Below are 7,504 nucleotides of genomic sequence, written 5' to 3'. Positions count from 1 at the left end.
GTAGAAAGTTTATCAAGTATAGTTTATTCAAGGGAAAAAATATGTTTTAAGAACTTAATTCCAAAAGACTAAAAGAGTCCAAAGGCTGAGCAGAAAACAGCCTCTGCTAGCAGCACCAGGTCAGGTCAAGTCAGGCTGAGGTCAGTGGGGTCAGGCTCTGAGGGAAGGTCCACCAGTCCTACCAGGAGAGGGCTGTGGGCACAAGAGCCCCCTCTCCTCCCACCATGATTGATGGTGGTGCCCTTCCTCTTCCTGGCTGCCCACCCACCCCACTAGGGATTCTTGGTCCCAATCAGCACAGCCCTTCCCTGGAGAAGCCAGAAGTGTAAACTAACACTTTGTTTCCCAAGCAATATCCCCCAGCCCCGACTCACACACACAAGGCTGGAACCTGTTATCATGATGGTATTCTGCACTCCACACTGTGGCCTTGGTCTCTGGAAGTGCTGTGCTAGCGGGTCTGAGGCTGCTTGCCGAAAGCCTCCTCCTCCTCCCACTTCAGCCATCACTTCAGAAGCCTCCCTTGGAGGGGAGTAGACTCATTTGCAGGAAGTGCCTGGACACCTGGGGCGCATCTGACTCTGCCTTTTGGGGTGTTTCAGGGTCTTCCTTCTTGGGTGACTTTGTGGCCAGCCACTGTAGCATCTTCTGGCGTCTGTCACTTGCCTTGAGCTCCTTTTTGAGCAGTAAGTCGACAGGAAGCAGACACTCAGGAGTGTACTTTCAGGAGTTATTCACCACGGCGGATGGCAGTGTTCTCTGGAGAGTGAGTTAACTTCAGAACTTCCATGAGCTTACCAAAGCTCATGAGCTTACCAAAGAACCCAAATTCTTACCAAAGTCCAGTCACTTCGAGACTGCTTCCTGTCCATCTAACGTGGCAGGCATCGTGTTAAGGGATGCCATTTAAACCTTTGAAGGAATCTCCTGTGATAGTGGTGTTGGAATCACAGGCTGTCTCTTCCCTCTGGGGACGCCCAGCAGTCGAAGATCCTGGCCATTGTTCGCATCCTCCAATTGCCCCAGACTTCCTCCTAGTCCTCAGAGCTGTCTACAGCACTCACTCTCTCTGACTTTTCTGTTTTGATTTGGGGGAATAAGAAGAAGTAGGGCTGCCTCTGGGTGTTCCCTGACATTGCTGCCACTTGTAAAATCCATCTGCTAAAACAACACAGCATCTTTCCTTTCCCAGAAGCATCTTGAAGGACAGTTTCTCCATTATGGTGTCTTCAGCTGGTGGTGTTGAACTGCAGCTTGGAAGAATCAGCTTCTTTAAACCAAGTCAGTAAGAGCCCCCTTGCATGGGAGCAGTGATACACCCAGATGAATCTGCACTCTTCTCCAAGTGCAGCTGGGACTTGAGTACCCAGCCGAGGCTCTTATTGTACAAGGGGCAGTACTGGTCTGGGTTCCCACGCTCCAGTAGGCACCAGTGTCTCTGCTGGTCCTGCTGGGTGCAGCCTCAAGTGAGGGCCTCCCTGAGCAGGTAGCAGGAAATTGCCTGTTCATCCTTGGCCGCACCTTTACACCACAGGTCATTCTAATTCAGGTAGCGTGTCTGTTTTGCTCTCTGGGTTTTCCCCTATTGGAACCATTTTTAGTGACTCAAAAACATTCAGAATCTTATTTTGGAGCATTCTAATAAACACATTTAGTTTACTCTCAATTATATTGCTGCCACCTAGATCTAATAGGTTTCAAATCAGGCCTCATACATGTTCTCCAGCTTTCTGCTGGTATAAATTGACAAAATTAGGGCATATTGCATCTTCTCATGAATAACACTTTTTAACTTATTTGCTGGAAACCGAATTTGGTTATAAGTCTACAAATAATGCAGAATGAGAATGGATTATTGTACATTTAATCAGGTGCTGACTCTGACTACAATTGTTGATCCATGTGATTTTTATTGTTTTTGCTGTGGCTGTTTTTTTGCTTGAATGAAACAATAAATGTCCTGGAACATGGTATGCAGTTGTGGATTTGGAATTTTTTTTTTTTCACTTGATATGAAAATTCATCAGGCGCAGTTTACTTTCAGGTCTTAGGACAAGCAATAGACTCAGCAATGCACATCAAACTTCTAAACCTTTGTCATATTCTAGTAACCAGGAAACTTGATCACCTCTCTGTTCTATGAGATATTACATTGGTATGTTTTCCTGATGATATCATGTGTTGATACAACCAGGTGAATAGGAAGTAGCAACTATCCCAAGACTTATGTGACACATATATGGAAATATCTCTCCAAATTCTAAGTCATATATCACCAAAAGTCATACTGGTGATCTTTCTGTGGTATCAGTGGTCTCAAACAGGTCAAGATACACCTCCTAAAAGCAAAAGGCAAATTTCTGCACTCTTATTAATCAATAAAATTGACTTAGTCATGTCCAACTCTTTGCAACCCCATGAAATGAAGCATGCTAGGCTTCCCTGTCCTTCACCATCTCCCAGAGATTGCCCAAGCTCAAGTCCATTGAGTTGGTGATGCCATCCAACCATCTTATCCTCTGTTATCCCCTTCTCCTCCTGCCTTCAATCTTTCCCAGCATCAGGGTCTTTGCCAGTTGAGTCGGCTCTTCGTGTCAGGTGGCCAAAGTATTGGAGCTTCATTTTCAGCATCAGTCTTTCCAATGAATATTCAGGATTGATTTCCTTTAGGATTGACTGCTTTGATCTCCTTGCAGTCCAAGGGACTCTCAAGAGTCTTCTCCAACACCACAGTTCAAAAGCATCCAACACCACAGTTCAAAAGCATCAATTCTTCAGCACTCAGTTTTCTTTATAGTCCAACTCTCACATCCATACATGACTACTGGAAAAACCATAGCCTTGACTAGATGGACCTTTGTTGGCAAAGTAATGTCTCTGCTTTTTAATACATTGTCTAGGTTTGTCATAGCTTTTCTTCCAAGGAGCAAGAATCTTTTAATTTCATGGCTGCAGTCACCATCTCCAGTGATTTTGGAGCCCAAGAAAATAAAGTCTCTCACTGTTTCCACTGTTTCCCCATCTATTTTCCATGAAGTGATGGGACCAGATGCCAAAATCTTAGTTTTTTGAATGTTGAGTTTTAAGCCAAGTTTTTCACTTTCCTCTCACCATCATCAAGAGGCTCTTTAGTTCCTTTTTGTTTTCTTCCATAAGGGTGGTATCATCTGCATGTCTGAGGTTATTGATATTTCTCCTGGCAATCTTGATTCCCGTTTGTGCTTTGTCCAACCCAGCATTTCACATGATGTACTCTGCATGCAAATTAAATCAGCAGGGTGACAGCCTTGATGTACTCTTTCCCCAATTTTGAAGCAGTCTGTTGTTCCATGTACAGTTCTAACTGTTACTTCTGAGTGCATACAGGTTTTGCAGGAGGCAGGTAGAGTGGTCTAGTTTTCACATCTCTTTAAGAATTTCCTATATTTTATTGTGATCCACACAATCAAAGGCTTTGATATAATCAATGAGGCAGAAGTAGATGTTTCTCTGGAATTCTCTTGCTTTTTCTATGATCCAACGGATGCTGGCAACTTGATCTCTTGTTCCTCTGCCTTTTCTAAATCCAACTTGAACATCTGGGATCTCTCAGTTCACATTCTTAAAGCCTAGCTTGGAGAATTTTGAGTATTGCTTTGCTAGCATTTGAAATGAGTGCAATTGCGTAGCAGTTTGAACATTCTTCAGCACTGCCCTTCTTTGGAGCTGGAATGAAAATTGATCTTTTCCAGTCCTGTGGCCATTGCTGAGTTTTTCAAATTTGCTGGCATACTGAGTGCAGCACTTTAACAGCCTCATCTTTTAGGATTTGAAATAGCTCAGCTGGAAATCCATCACCTCCACTAACTTTGTTTGGAGTGATGCTTCCTAAAGCCCATTTGATTTCACATTCCAGGATGTCTGACTCTAGATGAGTGATCATACCATCATGATTATCTGGGTCGTTAAGATCTTTCTTGTATGGTTCTGTGTATTCTTGCCACCTCTTCTTAATATCTTCTGCTTCTGTTAGGTCCATACTGTTTCTATTCTTTGTCGTGCCCATCTTTGCATGAAATGTTCCCTTGGTATTTCTAATTTTCCTGAAGAGATCTTTAGTCTTTCCCATTCTATTGTTTTCTTCTATTTGTTTGCATTGTTCACTTAGGAAAGCTTTCTTAACTTCCCTTGCTATTCTTTGGAACTCTGCATTCAGATGGGTATATCTTTCCTTTTCTCCTTTGCCTTTCACTTCTCTTCTTTTCTCAGCTATTTGTAAGACCCCCTCAGACAACCATTTTGCCTTTTTGCATTTCTTTTTCTTGGGGATGGTTTTGATCACCAGCTCCTGTACAATGTTATGAGCCTCTGTCCGTAGTTTTTCAGGAATGTTGTCTTTAGCTCTAATCCCTTGAATCTATTTGCCACTTCCACTATAATTGTAATGGGTTTGATTTAGGTCTTACCTGAATGCCATAGTGATTTTCCCTGCTTTCTTCAAATCTTTCTTCAGATTTTGCAGGCAACATACACCTCATTTGAGTCTGGGATTTGAACGTTTTGACCAAGTAATCAAGAAAGTTGCCATTTTTGAGTAGGGGACAGAAAAGAAATCTGCAATTGGTCCAGCCTGCTGTGAAAGCTACTTTGTCTCTTGGGCTCCATCCCCAGTAGAGCCAATGGTTCTTAAAATATCTGTGGCAGTTAGAGATGCTGCACGAAATCTTTGGTCAGCCCCTCCAGATGGATCACTGGATAGACTTTAGAGTGTTAAGCGAAGATGACTCATTCTTTTAGATAGCAGTTTTCCTTTCAGATTGCCACTGGGCCCTAATAGACACTGAGCACTTGACCATACACCGCCAAGTTGCAACGCAGCCTATGCTACAGGTAATGAGCTGGGTGTGGTCTGACCCAAGTCTTAAATTCAGGCAAGTACAACAGCACTGTGTTATCAATTGAAGGTGTTATATGCCTGACAAGGCTCAAGTGGGTTTAGAGGGGCAAGCATTTGTGCAAGTAAGTGGCTCAGAGAACTACGGTACCTGTTTCTACCACATTTTCTTCTCTCTCTCAACCCACACCTATGGCTTCAAGGAGAATTCCCCACGATCAAGAGGGAAGAAAAAAATGAGTCTGATTTAAGATGGCTCTGCATGATTTGCTGCATCATCTGGAAGGGGACAGTTGTGGCCTCTACTCCTTGGTGGTCTTAAAAGACGACGGTGAAGAAATTTCCTCCTGGTGAGCAGAATAGGTGGACTTCCATTTCCATGTTCTGCTTCAAGACAACTTTCCATTTTATAACTGAGAAAACAGATCTGGAGTGTGGATGTGGTCCATTCCTGTCACTCATACCTCACAAAGCCACTACGGCTTCCTAGTGTAGTGGAAGGGATGATGCCTTCTTCCATTTTGCATATATCAGGTTGGGTTCATTTTCACGTAATATAAACCATTTTACCATTTTAAACACAAAGCATTTTAATATAAGGAATTAAGAATTTATGATGTTGATGTTGCTACAAAGGCTGGAGGCACAACCCCCAGGCTGGGACTGTGGAAGTTATTTTCAGAACAACACTGCAAAATTGACCCACCTGAGGATGAATTATCTCTGCCATACACAAGAAACTAGGCCATCAGATAGTGGATCTCACAACAGTAGGTACCAGAATCACACCATCTTAGCAACAATTCGATGATCACAAGATTTTGCTGGAACTGCTGGCTTCAGAGCCTCATTGCATATGCTAGATCTGCATCAGCAAACTGAATGTGACACTTTTTGTCTCCTTTCCTCCTCACTTACTCTGAAGCAGGACCTGGGAAGGGACAGTCCATGTCTTCCACTTAACATTAATTGTAAGAATTTCTTCCCTAGTGGCTCAGAGGTTAAAACGTCTGCCTGCAATGCGGGAGACCTGGGTTCCATCCCTGGGTCAGGAAGATCCCCTGGAGAAGGAACTGGCAACCCACTCCAGTATTCTTGCCTGGAGAATCCGATGGACGGAGAAGCCTGGTGGGCTACAGTCCACGGGGTCGCAAAGAATCAGACACGACTGAGCGACTTCACTTCACTTTCACTTTATGGAACCAGTCAGTATGCTAACATATTTACATTCATTGTATCAATGAATCCTTAAATAAATATCTCAATATAATATTAAGGTCACAACCTCTAGTTTGAAATGAGGAAAGTAAAATGCAAAGAGGCTAAGAAACTTGGCCAAGATTCTGTTCTTATCAGTAGGAGACCTGGATTAAATTAGAACTTAATCTTATCCAGAATTTCAGGGATCTAAGAGTTGTAATGTTCAGTTTTCTAACTTCTGCAGTAAAAAACAGAAGATGCCTACTAGAACATTGGATCAGATGTTGAGATTGTCATTTTACCAAATCCTCAACCTGACTTAGATTTAAGATAACTGCTGAAATATCCCCCCTCCCACAACCCCGACTGTAAACTCCTTGAAACTATCCACATTTCTTCTCTACCTTATACTTTTACCTATATTAAGTAACTGGTAAATATGTTTTGTGATGCTGATCCCATAGGCATTTTGGTTTCAATCCATGTCAGTAGCACTTGTTAAGCTTACAGGGAACCACTGCCTTTTTGAAGACTGGTTTTACAGAGCACCAGACCAACTTAGGCCTTCTCCCTGACTTTAGAAAGAGAAAGTATTTTGATTTTACCAGAAGTCTTTTTATTCCCCAGACTTTGTTGTGGTTACATCAAAACTACATAGCAACATTCAGAATGTATCATAGTTACAGAAATTGAGGAATAGCATTTTACTGGGATTTAAAAAAAGAGAAAGTCATAAGGAAGACTGAGTGATACCCAGAGCACAGAGCACCAGTCAGGAGTCTGAGTTTTAGAATGGAGCTTGTTTAGCAGAAGTGTAGGCCACACCTAGAATCAGCAGAACACGATGACCTGGTAGATACTCTGGCCAAAAGAAGTGTGTCAGGAAGAAGAGATGAACTGAACCTCTCGCAAGCTGCCATCAGCTTCAGGGAGAGTGAGTTGCAAACAGTAGAGACCAGCCAACTGATTCTAGTGATTTTTCAGACTTTCCCAGGAGAAATGGGGAATGTACGAAGTAAAAATGACTTCCTTGAGAAATACAGCACGTTCAAATTTGGATAAATTGAGCATGGAGAGTCATGGGACATGGACAATTTTCTGTCCAGTCAACAGTTACTTGTGAAAGCACACTGCTCAGGAGATAAGATCTTTGGTTAGAGATAAAGATCAGGCTGTCCTCCCAGTATGAGTAGTAGTTGAAACCTCGTGTGGATGAAATTGCTTAGAGTATGAGGATATAGAACTTGCTGCAATAATGGAAAATCCCATAACTCTATTCTGTCCAACAAGGCAGGCTTTTGTCATGGAATATAGCACATGGGACTCAGGAAATGGATTTTTATTTTATTTTAATGAATTTAATTTCATACAGCCCCATGTGTCTGGTGGCTATCCTATTGAATAATGCAGGTATAGGAATAAAGACAAATA

General features: G+C 42.5%; 1 pseudogene; it reads right to left on the bottom strand.

Annotated features, from left to right (window-relative positions):
• Positions 1 to 451: 451 nt before the first annotated feature.
• On the bottom strand, positions 452 to 4,517 carry LOC136172954 (abasic site processing protein HMCES pseudogene; annotated as a pseudogene).
• Between the last annotated feature and the right edge of the window lie 2,987 nt (positions 4,518 to 7,504).

The sequence above is a fragment of the Muntiacus reevesi genome, chromosome 8 (assembly GCF_963930625.1).
Source record: "Muntiacus reevesi chromosome 8, mMunRee1.1, whole genome shotgun sequence".
NCBI classification, from domain to species: Eukaryota; Metazoa; Chordata; class Mammalia; order Artiodactyla; family Cervidae; genus Muntiacus; species Muntiacus reevesi.
This window is presented reverse-complemented; position numbering and strand designations above follow the sequence as displayed.